General features: G+C 38.5%; 1 long non-coding RNA gene and 1 pseudogene across 1 annotated transcript; one reads left to right on the top strand and one right to left on the bottom strand.

Moving 5' to 3' along the window:
* Positions 1-10: 10 nt before the first annotated feature.
* On the top strand, positions 11-15,230 carry LOC125612517. Its single transcript, XR_007342945.1, has 3 exons — positions 11-82; positions 12,084-12,272; positions 14,815-15,230. It is a non-coding gene; the product is annotated as an uncharacterized LOC125612517 (long non-coding RNA).
* A 4,167-nt stretch (positions 15,231-19,397) lies between these two features.
* LOC125612548 lies at positions 19,398-19,567 on the bottom strand (annotated as a pseudogene).
* Positions 19,568-21,027: the final 1,460 nt, after the last annotated feature.

Raw genomic sequence — 21,027 nt, forward strand, 5'->3', positions numbered from 1 at the left:
CTGAGCAGGCGCAGGCGCGGTGTGGCGTGGGGCGGGGCGTCGTGGCTTACGTTCTTTGCCGAGATGCCGAGGTTCCGTCAAGGTACGCGTTCCCTTTGCTGTCCGCATCCGCATTGGCTTGGTGCTGCTCCTGAAGCCGTTGAGATACTTCGGTTCCCCAGACTTAATTTTCCCTGCCTCTTCCTGTTGGTGGAGTAGTTAACTGCACCCTCACTACCTTGACCAGCTTGTGGAATGTCTCCTGAATCCCTCCACCTTTAAATTTGCTTTTTAAAGGGAATACGTGCTAGAAAATGCATCCACAACTGAGTAGGCAGTGTGATCGTCTCCTCATTCTTGACCCCATTTTCTGATGTTTTTCTTTTCTTTCTTTCGTTTTGTTTTGATTTTGTTTTTGGTACCAGAGATGGAATCCAGAGTCACTTAACCACTGAGCCATATCCCCAGACCATTTAAAAATATTTTATTTACAGGCAGGATCTCCCGGGGTTGCTTGGGACCTCGCTAAGTTGCTGAGGCTGACTTTGAATTTACAATCTTTCTGCCTCAGCCTCTGGAGCGTTGGGATTACAGGTGTGTGCCACCACGCCTGGCTTTCTGATATATTTCTAGAAGCCACCAAGGTTGCCAGCTTCCGACTCCAGTTGGTCCAGGAATGCTGGTCCTTAGTTTACTTAGGGGCCATGCCCTGTGGTGGGATGTACCCCAATTCGGTCACTTTCTCTTTCTACTAAGCTAGGGACTCTTTCCCAGATTCTTTTGCGGTTGGGCTGCCCGCATGACTGAGCCTGGCCAGTGAGGTGTGGGTGTGCTAGGCCCAGCCCTAAAAGACCTCTCCTTGTCAGGGGGCCCTGGGAGAGCCAAGGAGTACCGATTTTTGCAATATGGAGTGGTCGCAAGTTTACAGTCAAGACAGGACACTTTTGAGAGGGAGTGAGTGCTAACTGTATGGGATGCAGGGGCAACAAGCATAAACCAGTACTGGCAGCCAAGTCATGTAGTAGTTCTGTTCAATCACTGCTAAAGGCCACCTATGAGCACCTCATTGGACCCTGCCCTCCTTTTCCCAGATCAGACCACTGAGCTTACTAGAGCTGTTAGTAAGGTCCATCCTTACTGATGTATCTTAAATGTTTTTTCCCCAGTTGTTTGCTATTATGAACAATGCTACAAGATGCCAAGGGCTATTTTTTTTTTTAAGCACACTTGTGGACATATCTTTGGGAAAAATTCTTAGAAATGAATTGACTATGGTAAAGGTTGTGCTTTTTTAAAATAAATACTGGATACGTATGGTTAAATTGCCCTTTCAGTTAATTGTAGTAATTTACACCCCTACAAATAATGTGTAAGAGTTAATTTCCCTGCAAATTAAAACTACACTGAGATTTCATCTTACTCCAGCCAAAATAGCAACAATCAAGAATACAGGCAATAATAGATGTTGGAGAGGATGTGGGGAAAAGGTAAACTCATACATTGCTGGTGGGAACTGCAAATTAGTGCAATTGCTCTGGAAAGCAATATGGTGATTCCTCAAAAAACTAAGAATGGAACCTCTATTTGACTGGGTTATTTCCCTTGGTACATATCCAACGGTATTAAATCAGCATACTAAAGTGATGCAGCTACATCAATGTATATAGCAGCTCAACTCACAATAGCTAAGCTATGGAACCAAGTGAGGTGCCCTTCAGCAGATGAATAAAGAAAGGTACAATAAAGAAAATATACATATGGATAAAGAAAATGTACAATAAAGAAAATATACATGATGGAATATTACTCAGCCATAAAATTACTTCATGACTTCTGCTGGTAAATGGATGAAACTGGAGACTATCATACTAAGTGAAATAAGCCAGTTCCCAAAAGCCAAAGGTTGAATGTTTTTGCTGAGAGGTAGAAGCTGATCCACATAGTGGGAGGGAAAGAATAGAAATTTAGTAAATTAGTCAAAGGGGAATGAAGGGAAGTGAGGGTAGGATAGGAAAAGGAAAGACAGTTGGAATGAATCTGAAATAATTTTTCTATGTACATATGTCGCGACCCCTCGCCGGCAAGGGAAAACACGACACAGGATTCTTCTTTCAGCAGTTTATTCAGGCCTTGATTCAAGTATCATCTTCTAGTGACCCCCCGCCGAGCGCCCAAGCACAGCCTAATAAAGCCTCCAGCATACCAATCTTAAGCTGCCACGTGGACCTTTCTCATAGGGTGGTAAGGGATTGCGTGCCAATTCTCCATATTAGGAGTTGTTTATCACAGGCCACAGTGGAAGCCGGCGCCATCTTCTAATGGCGGCCACGGTCTAATTAGAACGGCTCACCACATACATATATGAATACACCATAATGAATCCCACCATATGTACAGCCACAAGATGGGGTCCTAATTAGAATTAGATATATTCCATACATGTATAATTATATCAAAATGGATTATACTGTCATGTATAACTAAAAAGAACTCATAAAAAAGAGTGCATTTCCTCACGTCTTCACCAATGGAATTCTTATAAGCCTTTGTGTCATTGCCAATCCAATGAGTGCAAGACAATATTTCATGGTTTTAATTAATACTTTTTCTAGCATTTTCAAATCCTTGTTCATAAAATTATGATTGCCCCTTTACTGTATGCCTCATTCATAATTTTTTTTATCACTTCTTCCATTTTCACTGTATTTCACTCTTAGAGCTTCTAGATTTTGTCAATTTTGCTGACATGGTGTTTTAATCAGCTTTCTTGCTGTTGCGACTAAAACGACCCAACCACAACAATTGTAGAGGGGAGGAAAAGTTTATTTGAAAGCTCATGGTTTCAGAGGTCTTAGTACAAAAGACTGACTGGCTGCATTTCTCGGGCTTAAGGCAAGGCTGAACATCATGGCAGGAGAGTGGTATGGCAGACTGTCCTCAAGCAGGGCAATTCTCTGGAATGTCTATAGTAGAATGGAGCTTCAGTTGCCAAGTTGGTAGCCCACATTGAACTTCTTCCTTTTCCTTTCTTGCTTCTCTATTCCTCTACTGGTGTTTCCTGGGGTTACCTCCCAAATAAACTGATTGCATCTACATCCTTTCTCAGAATTTGTTTGGAGAGGAATTTGACTCAAGACACCCATTGCTCATAGGTCATTTTGCTAATACCAGATAAAATATCTTAGTTGCCTTTCTGATTTCTTTCTCTGATTCCCTGAAATCCACAAGCACAAATTACTGCCTTTCTAGCCAAATGCGTTCTTTTGAACTCCCAGAAAAGTCAGATCTTCTCTGCTCATGAATAGTTTTTCATTTTTCCAACATCTGGTTCATACATGAAAGAATGGGAGTGAAACCTCACTTTTGCCCACGGGAACTTTGTATTTATTATTCATACCTGACACATTGGCCATTGTGTAGTCTCTTTTGGCTTCCTGATGGATCATTTGACCAGGATCACCTTGCATTATAGTAACAATCTGTGGTCAAGAGGGTAATGAAGGTATATCACAGATGAGTAATGTTCTAGGTGATTCATTAAATATCTGAGTAGGGAGAGACTAATGTATATGAATTGTCCTATTGATTTACTTTCCTCCTATCTATAGGCCTTTAGCATTTTATCATTAAGTATGATTTTACCCTCTTTTAGCATTTTATCATTAAGTATGATTTTACCCTTTATCAGATAAAAACTTTGCTTAAAATTAAAGAGTTTAAAAATCATTAATGAATATTGAATTTTATTTTGTGCATTTACTCTGTTGAGATAATCAAGACTTTTCCATTAATTTGTTAATGTGGTAGAATTATATTATTATTATTATGATGATAATGATGATGATGTACTGAGGATTGAACCCAGGGGTACTCAAATACTGAGCTACATTCCCAGTCCTAAATTTTATTTTTATTTTGAGAGATGGTCTTGCTGATTTGCCCAAGCTGTCCTCGATCTTGTGATGCTCCTGCCTTAGCCTCCCTAGTAGCTGGCATTACTGGTATGTGTCATTAAACCTGGTTTAGCAAATTAAATTCTTTTTTTTTCAAATCAAAGAAAAAATATTTACTTGCATCAGTGATACACATATTCTCTCTTTATATAAGCATTATATGAGGAATCCAGGGAAGGAAGATTTGAGATATGGCAAACATGGTGGCTTCAAGTGAAACATGAAGTCAAAATAAGAGCAGTGAGAGGAATCCCAGGCTGCAGAGATACATGAGTCAAGAGAGAACATATATTCTGAAGACACGGCACAGAGAAGTGTCTTAGGCAGAGTATGAGGAATAGTGAGAGCTGAGAACTGCAAGGTAGATCTTGGAGGGCCAGTCAATTGGTTATAATTATGACATTGGGGCCCAGAGGTTTCCAAGGCCACACACCTGGTGAGCAACACTCTCTCTGCTGTTCTTAAGAGTCTTTGGCAGTGCCCCTAGGGAAGAACTGTGTTCTTAGCTGTAGGGCCAGGAGATAGTTTAATACTACACCAGCTCCTTCCCGGTGTCAGTTGGTTAGGGTGATCAACTGGGTTTCAGTGAGAAGGATGCTCCCACCTCCTATATTGGGAGTCTCAGCAATCTCTTCTACTGAAGGAAGGAACCATAAGAAAGCAGGACTTCTCACCACAGATGAAATCAGGACCAAAGAGGAAAGAGTCTTTTTCAAACATCACTAGAGGCCACCAATCTGCAGTGGGTTTCACATATCCTTTGAAACCAATTGAGTTGAGAGATGTAAATACAGCAGTTTTCATTTCTTGAATTTCAAGTGAATGATGACTGAGTGGGCAAATCAACTTCCAGGTAAAATCTATTTTACATTTGATGCAAGAACATTTTTATAGCATTCTCATGGGTCAAATTTCAGTGTTTGAACAGGAAGCATTCATGGTATAAGAATATCAATTTCTTTCCAGGTGTTCTATTTTTAGACTGATCTTTTTTCAAGTTCTCTCTTTATTGAGTCACAACTGTCCTCTCATAAATTTCAGCACTTGTTCTGAGTTTGGTCTTTTGAGAAAAACAAAGAAAATCTACCAATTTTCATATGAGCAAATTAAATTCTAATGCTGAATCATTCCTGCATTCCTAATACAAGGCATTTTTTAAAAAAAATTTAAGTTTGTTTTAATTAGTTATACATGACAATAGAATGTATTTATGCACTTTGATATATCATACATAGATGGGATATAATTTTATTTTTCTGAGTGTACAAGTTGCAGAATCATATTGGTCATGTAGGCACATATATACATACAGTAATAATGTCTGTTTTATTCTACTATCTTTTCTTTCCCCACATTCCCTCCCCTTCCCTCCTATCACTTTCCTCTATCTAACCTAAGGTAACACTATTTTTACCTAGTGCCCCCCATCTTATTGTGAATTAGCATCTACATATTAGACAAAACATTTGGCCTTTGGTTTTGCAGGATTGGCTTATTTTGCTTAGCATGATGTTCTCCAACTCCAACCATTTTCTGGCAAATACCATAATTTCACTCTTCTTTAAAGCTGAATAATATTCCATTGGAAAATATATATATGACAATTTCTTTATCCATTATCTATTGAGGGACACCTAGGTTGGTTCCATAGTTTAGCTATTGTAAATTGAGCTGCTATAAACATTGATGTAGCTGAGACACTATAATATGCTGATTTTTAAGTCCTTTGGGTATAAACCAAGGAGTGGGATAGCTTGGTCAAATGGTGGTTCTATTCCAAGTTTTCTGAGGAATCTCCATACTGCTTTTCATAGTGGTTGCACTAATTTGCAGTCCCACCAACAATTTATGAGTGTACCTTTTCACCAACATTTATTGTTGCCTGTATTCTTGATGATTGCCATTCTGACAGGGGTGAGATGAAATCTTAGAGTAGTTTTGATTTGCATTGCTCTAATTGCTAGAGACGTTGAACACCTTTTCATATATTTGTTGATCAAGTGTATTTCTTCTTCTGTGAAGCGTCTGTTCAGTTCCTTAGCCCATTTATTGATTGGGTTATTTGTTTTCTTGGTGTTGAGGTTTTTGAGTTCTTTATATATCCTAGAGATTAATGCTTTATTGGCAGTGCATGTGGTAAAGATATTATCCAAATCTGTAGGTTCTTTCCTCATATTATTGTTTCCTTTGCTGAGAAGAAGCTTTTTAATTTGAATCCATCCCATTTATAGATTCGATACAGGTTTAATGCAATTCCTATTAAAATACCAATGACATTCTTCATAAAAATAGAAAAAGCAATCATGAAATTTATTTGGAAAAATAAGAGACCTGGAATAGCTAAAGCAATCCTTAGCAAGAAAAGTGAAGCAGGAGGCATCACAATACTAGACCTTAAACTATACTATAGAGCTACAGTAACAAAAACAGCATGTTATTGGCACCAAAATAGACTTGTAGGCCAATGGTACAGAATAGAGGACACAGAGACAAACCCACATAAATATGGTTATCTCATACTAGACAAGGGTGCCAAAAACATTCACTGGAGAAAAGTAAGCCTATTCAACAAATGGTGCTGGCAAAACTGTAAATCCATATGTAGCAAATGAAATTAAACCTCTATCTCTCACCCTGCACAAAAATCAACTCAAAGTGGTTCAAAGACTTAGGCACTAGAACAGAGACCCTGCACCAAATAGAAAAAATAGGCCCAAATCTTCACCACATCAGCCTAGGATCTGACTTCCTTAACAAAGCATTTTTTTTTTAAATGCATTGCTGGATTTGACTTGCTAGCACTGTGTTTAGCCTCTTTGCTTCTGTATTCATGAGAAATTGACTTCTAATTTTCTTTCTTACTCTTGTTTGGATATTCTATCAAGATTTTATTAACCTTACAAAAATGAGTTGGATATTTTCTGGTTTTAAGGTTTCTAAATGTGTAAGGTTTGGCTCTTTTATTTCTTGAATATTTATGGAATGAATATATGTTTTCTATGTGAGACATTTTAAACTGTTGATTCTGTTTCTGATTATTCAAGTTTTCTATTTCAGGCAATTTTGCTGTCTTTCTAGGAATTTTCCCATTTTACCTAAGTTTTTAACTCTATTAATATAACATTATTCATATCTTAGCATTTGTAGTTCTGGCCTCTATTTCATTCATCATATTATTTACTTGTGTGCTCTCTTTTAAAAAATTGTTTAACACTTCCATAAATTTGTAAATATTATTGCTTTTCACCTTATCAACAACCAAACTTTAGCTTTGTTGAACTTCTCCATATCTTTCTTTTATATTTTAAAATTTCTTTCATTTTTACTATTTATTTCTTTGTACTTTCTTTGCGTATTTTTGTTTTTCTAATTTAAACTAAACATTTCCTTAATTTTCAGCCTATTTTTCTAATAAATGCATTTAAGGCTTACTCTGTCCCACAAATTTTGCTAATAATGTATTTTTGTATGGTCAGTTGGAAGGATTTTCTAAATTCCATTATTATACTGTTTTTCTCATTCATGTTATTTACAAATGTGTTACATTTTGGGGATTAATTTTGAAATTAACTTTTTCATTGATGAATTTCTTCTTGGTTGCATTATAGACAGGCAATATAATTTCTATGATACCCTTGTTGAGACAGTTTTGTAGCCATGTTTGTGGCTATTTAAGTTTTCCATGATACTTGGGAAGAACTTATGAGCTTCAGCTCTTGGGTAAGTGAAATGTTTGTTTTATCACACTTGTCAAGTATCATAAATTAAGAAAAATCTAAAATGCTAAAACAAAAACACCTCAACATAGGTCTGAAGCAAATAGGAAAAGATTGTTCCCCACCACACTGACCCAGGGCCCCAGGGCCTCTGCCCTATGTGGTGATCATGGGCTCTGCTTCCTTCAACATGTAGTATCCAAGGACACACTCTAAGCATAGTAAACCCCAAGAGGGCAGAAATGTGTCAGTTTTCTTCACCTTTACTTTTCCAGACAGTACCCAGCACATAGAAAGCATTCCAATAAATATTTGTTAAATACATGAATCAATGAGTGAAAGACCCCTTTGTCAATCAACTTGTAGAATTTAATAGTCAGATTTTTTTCTTTTTAAAGTTTAATTATTTTTCCAAATAGCAATATATTACGTGGCTCGAGTTTGATATGATACACAATAATATACCATGATAGTTCTCCCAGTCACTCAGTTCTCCTTTCTGGAGACAAATACTGTTAACAGTTTATTTATATTCTTTAGAGGTATTTGAGACATATACAAGCATATTTGCATGTGTACAGATGGTTCTTTCTTTTTTTGTTATCGAGGTGCTTAACCACTGAACCACACCACCAGACCTATTATTATTTTAAATTTGAGACAGGGTCTCACTAAGTTGCTTAGGGCCTCACTGAGTTGCTGAGGCTAGCTTTGAACTTTTGATCCTCCTGCCTCAGCCTCTCGAATCTCTGGAATTACAGGTGTGTACCACCACACCTGGCTAAGATTTCTTTCTTTCCTTCCTTCCTTCCTTCCTTCCTTTCTTTTTTTTAGTTATAGATGGACATACCTCTATGTTTTTTATTTATTTGTTTTTATGTGGTGCTGAGGATCAAACCCAGTGCCTCACACATGCTAGGCAAGTGCTCTACTGCTGAGCCACAACCCCAGCCCCCTAAAATTGACTTCTAATATATTTTTCAATCACAGTAAAATGGCTTCTCGGGCTGGGGATGTGGCTCAAGCGGTAGCGCGCTCGCCTGGCATGCGTGCGGCCCGGGTTTGATCCTCAGCACCACATACAAATAAATATTAAAATTCTCTCTCTCACTCTCTTAAAAAAAAAAAAAAAAAGTGAGCTTTTTGTGCCAAGCATGGTGGTGCTTGTCTGCAGTCCCAGCACTTGGGAGGCTGAGGCAAGAGGGCCACTTGAGCCCAGGAGTTCCACGCCAGACTGGGTAACATAGAGAGCATAAACCATCTCCAAAAAAAAAAAAAAAAAGGCTTCTCTTCAATCATATTTATTTCCTTATTTCTGAATGTACTTGAGAATGTCTTTGGTGTCATTTGTTATCTAGACACTAGGGGGAAGTATACTACCATAAGAAGGAAGAAAGGGCCATCAGAACTGATACTCATGATTTTTCTCTGCACTCTACCAACTGAGCTATATCCCCAGTCTGGATGTACTAATTTTAATCAATTAATGGATAACTGGCTGAGTTTTAAATCTATCATAAAATTGACTTACGGAGTTTGACATGGGATCCAGATGTGTTAGTTTATGGAGAAAAACACAACTGTAAATCAGTTCCCCCACCCAGACGCCTTGGTTATGCTTAGATCCTGCATTTACACAGGCCTCATTTCTTGATTTAACACAAACTACAAAAGTAGCCTGTGGTATTAAAGTACCAATGGAGGTGGGCCTGATGGTGCACACCTATAATTACAGCAACTAAGGATTCTGAGGCAGGAGGATTGCATGTTCAAGGGCAGCCTCGGCAACTTAGAAAGATCTCATCTCAAAATGAAAAATAAGAAGGACTGGGGATGTAACTCAGTGGTAGATCACCCCTGGATTCAATCTGCAGGAAAAAAAAAAAAAACAACAACTCTTACTTTCTCTTCATGTTTATATTTCCCCCTACTCTATGTGTGTTCCCAGCCCTAATATCCCAGTCACTCAGTTCTTGCCTCCTGTGGAGAGGGAGTACCTTATCCTTTTTTTTTGGTGCTGAGGATTGAACCCATGGCCTTGTACATGTGAGGCAAGTACTCTACCAACTAGCTATATCCCCAGCCCACCTTATCCATTTCTCCTATTGTCTTCTAATGAGGTTTCAGACACAGGCAAGGACTGGCATATATCTGTTTACTTTATTGAGCATCCTAAGTATTGAATTCCACAGATATTGTTCTATATGCATTTTTTCATTTTAACAATATACTCTGGAAGTAATTCCTTATCAATACATACATTAAGTTTTAACAGTTCTTTTAAAATTCAACCAGACTTTACTTATGTAAAGTGAACAAGTATTAAGTACTCAAATCTTAAGAGACTTAAGATTTTTTTAATACCTTTATTTAATTTATTTATTCTTTTGTGGTGGTGAGGATCGAACCCAGGTCTCACACATGCTAGGCAAGTGCTCTACTGCTGAGCCACAACCCCAGCCCGACTCAATAATTTTTTACATACATCTCACATCTGTCAATACCAACTCTTTACAACACAGCGTGTATGCAGCTCCTATTGGCCCCATTTGTCCCTCTTGAAAACATCCCCTACCAAGTAGGCACAATTGTGACCTATAGTTGTGACTACAGAGAGATCAGTTCTTTTTTAATGGATGCATGGTATTCTGTTGTATGGATATAAAAGCCATTTAATTTCAATCTTTTGCTGTTACCAGAGATAATATAGTGACTATCCTTAAGCATATTCTACTTCTTGATTTGTCACCCTGAATTTTATGTGGGATGAATGTGGCAAACCCACATTCATCCCACATAAAACTCACAAAAATTTATTTTAAACAGGGTCTTTTTGTTCTACTTTTTATTGTCATTTTTTTTTATTTTTTCTGTATACATTCCTTTCTCTCCTTTGAATTCCTATTGATGTTTCCATCTTACCAGTCAGTACAAAGCACCTTTTCTTGATCTCACCTGTAAAGGATCTTTCAGCCTTTCCCACCTGAATGGAACATTCCAGAATGACTTGGACCTGGGTCTCGTATCCCTTTGCATTTTTTGATATGACACAATAACTGGCAATTTCAGATCTACTTCAATATCTGTTCAAAAACGAATTTGTGTATCAATGTATTAAGGCTTATGAGTGTTACAAATACAGAATGTCCTGAAGGATCAAGCATTGTCTGCCAAAGAATTAAGCAACAAAAAGTGCATATAATAAAAGACTGCATGGGGCAGACTCTTATTGCTTAGGAGTTTAATACCTATAGTTACTGTACTTACCAAGGCTCCACCTAAGATACTATCCGGCACACCCACAGTACACTTATCAAGATCAGAATGTTAACACTGATACAGAAAACACTATCAAATCCACATAGCTCATGTTTTACCAACTGTGCCAATAGTGTCTTTTGGAGAAAAACAATGAAACAAAACAGAATGGAAAATTCTTTCCTTTATACTCTTTTTCCTTTCTGGTCCAAGAGACAACCCTAAATCACATATTGCATTTAGCTGTCTGTGTAAAAAGAAAAAAAAAATCTAGAACAGTTCTCAATCTTTTTATATTTCACGACCCTGCCATTTTTGAAGAGTAAGAATCAGTTACTTTGTAGAATTTTTCATGCTGTAGTTTGGATGTGATTTGTCCCTGTCAAAACTCATGTTGAAATTTGGTCCCCAGTGTAACAGTATTGAGAGGTGGTGGACCCTTTAGGAAGTGATTTGATCATTAAGAGAGATAAATGTCTTGCTTAGGGGAATGAGTTCCTGTTCTTGTGGGACTGGATTCATTACTGTGAGAGTGGGTTGTTACATAAATGAGTTTAGCTACCTTGGCTTTCTTTTGCTTCCTCTCTCACCATGTGATCTCTTCTGCACAAGCTGCTAGCCCTTCTGCTTTCTGTCCTGAGTTGAAAATGGCATGAGGCCCTCACCAAGGCCAAGCAGATGCCAGTGCCTTGGACTTGCAGGACTATGAGCCAAAATTAATCTCTTCACTTTAAAAAATCACCCAAGCTGAGGTGCTGTTATAGCAATGTACTGGAACATCTCTCATTTTGGGTTAGTCTGATGTTTCTTTAAAATTAAGTTCAGATTATGTGCTTTTGGTAGTAATGCCATTGAAGAAATGTTCTATTCTTTTTTTTAACAGTTTTTTATTTTTCGGGGGGCACAACATCTTTATTTTATTTTATCTTTATGTGGTGCTGAGGATCGAACCCAGCGCCCCGTGCATGCCAGGCAAGCTTGAGCCACATCCCCAGCCCTGAAGAAATGTTATATTCTTAACATCATATCAGGAGTATTGTGCTGTCGGGGTTTATTTCATTTTGATGATGTTAACTTTGATTGCTTGGTTGAGATGATATCTGCCATATTTCTTCACCTTGATAAATGCACTCTTTAAATAATTCCAGAGACAATTATTATTATCTTCATTTTACAGATGAGGAAACTGAGGCACAAGACATAAACAACTTGCCCAAAGTCATACTCGTAGGCCAGGATTCTGACTCAGCTGGTCTGGCTCCAGGAATGCACTCTACACTACACAGAGGAGAGAGATTGTCGGGCTGGAAGACTTGATGGAGAAGCCTTAGAGGTTGAGTAATATCTGTTTGGCAGAATAGAGAAGGTAATGGGCCAAGCCCATAGTCCCTCTATCAGTTTGTGTGGCCTGGGGCATTGTATGCCCTGGCATCTGACATTACTCCAAGGGTACTTTTTGTGGAGAATTGGTTTAAGCCATGGCTGGTGCTGATCTGGCCTTCTCTCTCTGGTGTTGGAGGAGTCCAGCTCCGGCAGGGGGTCTCAGGAGAGAATGGATGGTGAGGAGGGTGAAGAAACAACAGAGACACAAAAGTGAAGGTGCTGAATCCCAATCTTTACTTGTGAAGTTCATCATATATACTTTTCATTTTGGCAGGCTCACAGTATTTTGTGGTTCAAAACAGGAATCATTATTCAAAGAAACAAAATATTACGTAGCTACAATTAGATAAGAAGAATGTATCTTGGCTTATGCATAAGCAAGCATTTTACTTTCTTTTTTTTAATATTTTTTTTTTTTGAGAGAAAGAGAGAGAGAGAGAGAGAGAATTTTTTTTAAATATTTATTTATTTTTTTTTAGTTTTCGGCGGACACAACATCTTTGTTTGTATGTGGTGCTGAGGATTGAACCTCGGCCTCCTGCATGCCAGGTGAGCGCGCTACTGCTTGAGCCACATCCCCAGCCCAAGGCTACTAATTTTAATCAAACAAGAGTAAGAGCACAAACCATTGTGCACAGGAACAAGAACAAGTTGCCCAGTACTAAGCACTAACCTATCTTCTTAACATTAATTCTTCTTCTCTAGATTTTAATTTAATTTCTCAAAAAATTCCTTGACTGTTTTTCCTACAGGTTTTTTTTTTTATTAAACATTAACAATTTACATTCTACAGATGAATCATTGCATTTAGAGCAAACAGATTTATTCTTAGAAGTAGTTGTGTTAATTGGGAAAGTCATGTTTTTTCCTTCATACTTAATGGTCATATGAGAAGTCGCAACTATACTTATTAAAGGAATACAAAAACAAACCAGCCCATTCCCAGAAACATACTGTGCTCCTCCAGAGGATGGACGCCTTGCGCCATCCACCTCAGTAGGGCCTTGCCATTGCCTGAGTCAGGGGAGGGGCGTAACACTCTGGGATGCTAGGACCTGGTTAATTTAAGGTTACCTCTGCTCTGAGACCCCTTTCTGAGCGAAAATTCCTTGTAACTGTTGAAAGATCAAATTTGAACTTCCTAGCTATATGTCCATTGCCTGCACTGTAGGAGCATGCTTCAGAATTTGCTGTAACTAGGTTATGAGTTAAGAGTCTTTATCTGTGATTTAATATGCTATGTTAATAAAAGTTATCGATTATTTCACAAATAAGTCCCATTGTTAGTCAAATAAGTCCCATTAGTTGGTGTTCAAGCTTTCTTGGACCAGAGGCAGGTCCCAGGCCCTGTGGTAGGTCATAGCAGACTTGATCCTGATTTCTTTCTTCTTCCCTCTGATTCTTTTGACCCCTGTGCTTCCCCAGCCCTTGCCAACCCTTGACTCTCTTAGTCATCTGCTCTCACCCCACTCTGCAGGCTTCACAGAGTGCTTCTGACAAGGCATACCTTTGACATACTTTCCCCCTGGCCTGGCATAGCTCCAACTGTCTACTCAGTCAAGTTTTCTCTGTTTCACAGCAGTACTTCAGATTTTTACTGCCTTATTTTGGGTTCCCCCAGAAGCAGAGCCTAAGGCAGGAGGGAGCTGGGGTAGTTATACACCAGCTTTTGTCAGTCATTGGTCAATGTTAATTCACCTGTATATCTGGACTGCTGTACATGTGAATTATAGAGCTGGCTCTCGTGGAGTAAAATGAATATCAAAATATTCACTTATTATGTGAACAATGTGGCCCTCTTAGGATGATGTGTATTCAAATAGGCTTGGGGTTCCCATCAAATTGCTGTACTTTACCAGCTCTGTGATGGTGATATGGAGGTCAGTTTCTCCAAGTTTAACCTTTATCAGTGTGTAAAAATGGCATTAAAAAATATCCAGGATTGGGGTTGTAGAGCACTTGCTACCATGTGTGAGGTACTGGGTTCTATTCTCAGCACCACATATAAATAAATAAAATAAAGGTATATCAACAACTAAAAAAATAAAAACAAAAACAAAAACAAAATCTAACCCTGTAGGAAGCACAGAATAAGCAATAAATGTTAGATGTTATTTTAGGAGGCTTATGTGTACTAGTTAGCTATTAGAACAATAGTCCTTTGTGACAAACCATCTCCAGCTGTAGGGTGGTGTGAAGGCTCTCCAGACCCTCTCCCAAGCAAAACAACCATAAATGGAAAAAATTGTTTCACCATGATATATGATTGAGGAGATAGTTATGTAACCTTATTACAAATTATATAATGTATACTTATACCAAAACATTATATGGTACACCATTATTACATGCAATTATTATGTTTTTATGTATATGTTTTTTAATAGAGCCATTTAAAGTATTTGGAAATTCTCTTCAGGGTATACAGCCAATGAAACATTCATTCAAGAAATTTTAATAAATATTAGTAAGAACAGTAGGATCCTATGGCACTGAACATATCTGTGTTCTCTTCCCCCCTGAAGCTTGAATCTGAGTAAATATGGTCAAGAAGATGGACTTTCTCACCGCTCAGCTCCCAGGAGGGGAAGACTGCTGGCATCTCCCATTTTCTCCAACTCCATGTTGCAGGAACTCTATTCATAAAGTATGGACAAAGGGTCTGGGCTCTTCTTTCTCCTATGAACACCTACTCATAAGGCAGAAGCTATACTCTATGTGTGGCTGTCCAAGAATCCTGGGCACCAATTGACCTCACCCTAGCTCATTCATAGGATGGAAGTTCCACATTGGATGAGGCAACATCCTGCCAGTTCCTTGCAGCAAAGAGAGAAGGGGGTCACTATGGCTGCCCCTAGAACCACAGCAGTGGTGCTGAGGTTCTGTGGGGGGGGGGCGGGAGGCAGGCCATAAGAATAAAGGTTTCAGTAGCTCTTCCAAACAGGATCAACTTTATGTTAAACAGCATGGAGGAGTTTGAACCTGATGGTCACCAGCTAATAGAAGGAAATGGTAGATCATCTTAAACTATACTACAGAGCAATAGTAAGAAAAACAGCATGTTATTGGCACCAAACAGACTGGTAGACCAATGGTACAGAATAGAGGACATAGAGACTAACTTACAAAACTACAATTATCTTATATTAGATGAAGGTGCCAAAAACATACATTGGAGAAAAGATAGCCTCTTCAACAATTGGTGCTGGGAAAACTGGAAATCCATATGCAACAAAATGAAATTAAACCCCTATCTCTCACCATGCACAAAACTCAACTCAAAGTGGATCAAGGACCTAGGAATTAAACCAGAGATTCTGGGTCTAATAGAAGAAAAAGTAGGCCCTAATCTTTATCATGTGGAATTAGGCCCCAACTTCTTTAATAAGACTCCTATAGCACAAGAATTAAAATCAAGAAACAATAAATGGGATGGATTCAAACTAAAAAGTTTCTTCTTAGCAAAAGAAACAATCAGTGAGGTGAATAGAGAGCCTACATCTTGGGAGCAAATTTTTACCCCTCACACATCAGATAGAGCACTAATCTCTAGGGTATATAAAGAATTCAGAAAGCTAAACACCAAAAAACAAACAAACAAACAAAAAAACAAATAACCCAATCAACAAATGGGCCAAGGACCTGAACAGACACTTCTCAGAAGAGGATATACAATCAATCAACAAATATATGAAAAAAATGTTCATCATCATTAGCAATTAGATAAATGCAAATCAAAACTACTCCAAGATTTCATCTCACTCCTGTCAGAATGGCAACTATTATGAAGACAAACAACAATAAGTTTTGGTGAAGATATGGGGGAAAAGGTGCACTCATACATTGCTGGTGGGACTGCAAATTGGTGCAGCCAGTATGGAAAGCAGTATGGAGATTCCTTGGAAAACTGGGAATGGAACCACCATCTGACCCAGCTATCCTTCTCCTTGGTCTATACTCAAAGGAGTTAAAAACAGCATATTACAGGGACACATCCACATCAATGTTTATAGGAGCACCAACCTAGATGCCCTTCAGTAGATGAATGGGTAAAAAAAATGGCATATATATATATATACACACACACACACACACACACACACAATGGAATATTACTCAGCAATAAAAGAGAATAAAATCATGGTATTTACGGGTAAATGGATGGAGTTGGAGAAGATAATGCTAAGTGAAGTTAGCCAATTTCAAAAAAACAAATGCTGAATGTTTTTTTCTGATATAAGGTGACTGACTCATAGTGGAGTAGGGAGTGTGTTCGTGGGAGGAATAGAGGAACTCTAGATAGGGCAGAGGGGTGGGAGGGAAAGGGAGGGGGAAGGATGTTATCAATCATGGTAGAATGTGATGGACATTATTATCCAAAGTACATGTATGAAGAAATGAATTGGTGTGAACATACTTTATGTACAACCAAAGGTATGAAAAATTGTGCTCCATATGTGTAATATGATTTGTAATGTATTCTGCTATCATTTACTTTTAAAAGAATAAATAAAAAAGAAATGGTAGGTCATACACTTTTAACAAAATGTGGGAAAGAAGCAGGTAAGGAGAGTTCTATCATGGTAGAACAAGTCTCAAAGGCTGATCTCAAAGGCCAGTCCCTTAGGGGGCCCTAAATTTAATTGGATCAGAACATGGGACATCATATGCCCAGTGTTTTCAAAAAGCAGTAGAACCCTCAGCTAGCAATCAGTGCAGGTTTAATCTGGGTATGATACCAATAGAGATAGATGAGCTATGAACATGGAACAGGAGGATTAGGAAAAGAAGTAGTCAGAGATAGCCTAGCTAAGACCACTGTCACTTCTGGATAGAGAAAGAGTTGGGATAAGTGTGCCAGTGCTAAACACTGCCCACTTCTGAGAAGTGGCATAGGAAGTCCACAGAAGGGGAAGTGGCATAGAAAGCTGTGAGGATAGCTTTAGGTCTGAGCCTAAGCAACTCCATTTTAAAAACTTCAGTTTGAAACCTGCAGTCTCACCAGGCACACCCACAGAGCCCTCCAGTATGGCCTCATACATGTTACTTCTCCTCACCCTGATAAATAGAGTGAAGCCCCTGGCAGGCTGTCCTTGCCAGATAAGAGGGAAAGCAAGAAGATCAGGGTGGAGACCACCAGAAGTTTCTGACTCCAGGGTAAATGATGTCACTGAGAAATCTGGTGGTAGCTGATAAGGATTGAAAGGGGGTCAAAAGCCCCCAAATTTAGTATAAATATTAGAGCAAATGAACAGGGATTCAGCCAGCCAAAACAAGGATGCACTTGAGCTGGAGAATCTAATGAGAACCTGATATCCCATCACTTGTCCCATCACTTCCTGATCCTCTGCATGATCCTCACCGCTCTCAAACTCTACCACCTCATCTGGACCTTGATAAGAGCCGCAACTTCTCCCTACCATCCTCTTCTCAACCAGTCATCCATTCGGTGCCGGGAAAAGCCTGCCTTGGTTCCGGACCTGGTCACCACGGTCTGAGTGAGTGTGCATCTGCTGGACTTAAAAGCCTAATGCTTAAGACTTTTGAACTTAGCCTGCAGAGGGAATGTCTGTTATTAGCCTGTCATGATTAAGTGTGTTTGCAGTGCTTAGAATAAATCTAGAATTGTTTGCTGTGAATTGATTATGTCCACTACAGTACCTAGCATTAAGAATTGTCATTTTCTTGATTAACAACCTATACAGTGAAACTGTATTGAGTAATTTGAGTGAATAAAGCATTGAAAGGGGCAGAAGTGTGTGGACATTCTTTATTTCTCCCCTTGACTGCATACATCACAATTTTGCCCCCTTGTGACTGAAGCCCATGAAGTGGTCTAGCCAAGTCCCTAAACAAATATACAAGTAACAACAAGTCCTGAGGCAGGGGTGAGTGAGTAATGTGTCCAGAGTTGCTATTGCCTCAAATGTCCAATATGAAAGAAAATATTATGAGACATGCAAAGAAACAGGAAAGTATGACTCATTCACAGGGAAAAACAATGGAAAGCTCACATGTTGGTTTTATTTCAAATATAAATATGTTCTCTGAAAAATGTGTCTAAGACTCAAAGGAAAAATGACATTCCTCATAGAATTAGATAAACAATCCTAAAATTTGTGTGGAACCACACAAAACAAAATAAAACAAAACCCCACACCAAACAGCCAAAATAATCTTGATCAAAAAGAAGCAGGCAGAAAAAAAAATTAAAGAATCCATATGGACCAATCAAAAAAAAAAAAAAAAAAAAAAAAAAAAAAGAAGCAGGTAGCATGGGCATTACACTACCTGACTTCAAAATATACTACAAAGCTCTAGTAGTGATCAAGCATAATATTGGCATAAAAACAGACACATATAAATGTAACACAATAAAGTGTAGAAGTAAACCCACACACGTACAGCCAACTGATGTTTGATACAGGTGTTAACAACGTGCATGAGGAAAAGGACTCTCTTCAAATAAATTATGTTGGGAAAATTGGATATCCACATGCAAAAGAACAACACTAGACCCAGAAAAACTAGAACAAGACTATCTTTCATCATATAAAAAAATAAACTCAAAATGAATTACGGACTTAAATGTAAGAACTGAAACTACTAGGAGAAAACATAGGGAAAACACTTCAGAACACTTGAATGGATGAGAATTTTTTAAAAAAATAAGACCCCAAAAGCACAGAAAACAGAATAAAAATAAACAAATGGGATTATATCAAACTAAAGATCTTCTACACAGCCAAGGAAACATTCATGAGAGTGAAGAAACAACATACAGAATAGGAAAACGTATTCACAAACTATACATCTTACAATTCTTTTAAAAAAATTTTTCCATATCTAATTGGTGAGTTATGATTGTACATAGTGATGGAATTTTAAAAAATTTGTTATATATGACAACAGAATGCATTACAATTCATATTACACATATAGAGCACAATTTTTCATATCTCTGGTTGTACACAAAGTAGAGTCACATCCTTTGTGTCTTCATACATGTACTTAGGGTAATGATGACCATTGCATTCCACCGTCTTTCCGACCCTTATTCTCCCTCCCTTCCCCTCTCTTCCTTTTTCCCCTTTGCCCTATCTAGAGTTCATTTAATCCTACCCCCACATGCAGCATATTATGGATCAGCATCCTTAAATCAGTTCCTATTTCATTTCACTGCTTCAAAAATCCATTTACTATATTGTCCTTCGATAGAGGACATATCAGATATTACAGATACTACACTTGATCTTAGCCAAAAGGCCAAGAAGCAATATATCTTACAATTCTTATTCTGAATTAATATTCATTATACACAAGGAAATCAAACAACTTAACAGCAAAAAATCCAAACTGACTTTAAAATTGCCTAAATGGACATTGCTCAAAGGAAGATATTAAAATGGTCAACAGAGGGTGAGAGTGAGGGAGAGGGAAAAGGGGGCCAAATTCATCCTTTTATAGGAAATCCACTCCTCCTGCCCAAGTCCAGCGTGGGAGGTTGAGTCTGACTTCCTCTGCATGGAGTGAACTGACTGCGAAACACATCTAAGAAAAAGAAGCTGCGAAGAAACCACATGATATGGAAGTAATTTTGAAAAGCGAGGTGCAGGACAGCTCTACAACCTTAGCTGCCAAGCTTCCACACTGGAAAGAGACAGAGATGGGGAGCCTACATTTGATTTATTTATTCAAGGGAACTTCAAAGGATTTCTACAGAATGTTCTTCCCCAAATAAAGGAGGAGGTGGACTGTCCAAACCCAATGGGTTATGCCCAATTCTGGAGCTACAAGAGCTGTCCCACATTGGTAGAGCAAGGGCAGAGATCTCACACCTTGGACAGTCTACACACAGGAATGTCAGGATCATTCCCAAGGGGAGACCTAAGTACCCCATGGCTCAGTACCGAGTGAAAGCCCACTCAAGTAGCTTCATGGGTGGTGCACCACACATTCCAGTGATAATGAGCTAGAGGAGTTGAAGATGGGATGGAATTGATTGGGATAGGTTCCAAGAGCTCCCTGAGGTGGTGGGGCATTATACATCTTGACAGGTGCACACACATTCCAAATTTGGCAATGACATTAATTCATTCAGTTCTCATGGCCTTATCACTTATAATTAGGACCCACCTCCCAACTCTGCTGTCCTGGGGATGAAATTTCCAACATACCTCTTTTATGGGACATATGCAAACCATAGCAAGGGTTAATGTTCAAAGTATACAAAGAACTGGGCCCTGTGTCCCACACCTGTAATCCCAGTGATTTGGGAGACTGAGGCAGGAGAATTGCAAATTCAAAGCCAGCTTCAGCAACTGAAGCCCTAAGCAATTAGGGTGATCCTGTCTCCAAATTAAAAAAAAAAAAAAAGGCAGGGGGAGGGGCCAGGAGGATGTAGCTCTGTGGTGAAGTGCCTGCCTCTGGGTTCAATCTCCAGTACCAAAACAGACAAACAAACAAACAAACAGAAACCCCAAATTTACAAAGAACTCATTCAACTGAATAGCAAAACCAAAAGCAAGCAAAAAAAAATCTTTAAAAAAAGAGCAGAAGGGGCTGGGGCTGTAGCTCAGTGAGTGCTTGCCTCGCAGGTGTGAGGCCCTGGGTTCAATCCTAAGCACCACATAAAAATAAATAATAAAGGTATTGTGTCCATCTTCAACTAATATATAATTTATATATAAATAAATAAATATATATATATATATATATATATATATATATATATATAT

Source organism: Marmota marmota, unplaced genomic scaffold (assembly GCF_001458135.2).
Source record: "Marmota marmota marmota unplaced genomic scaffold, marMar, whole genome shotgun sequence".
Taxonomy (NCBI): Eukaryota; Metazoa; Chordata; class Mammalia; order Rodentia; family Sciuridae; genus Marmota; species Marmota marmota.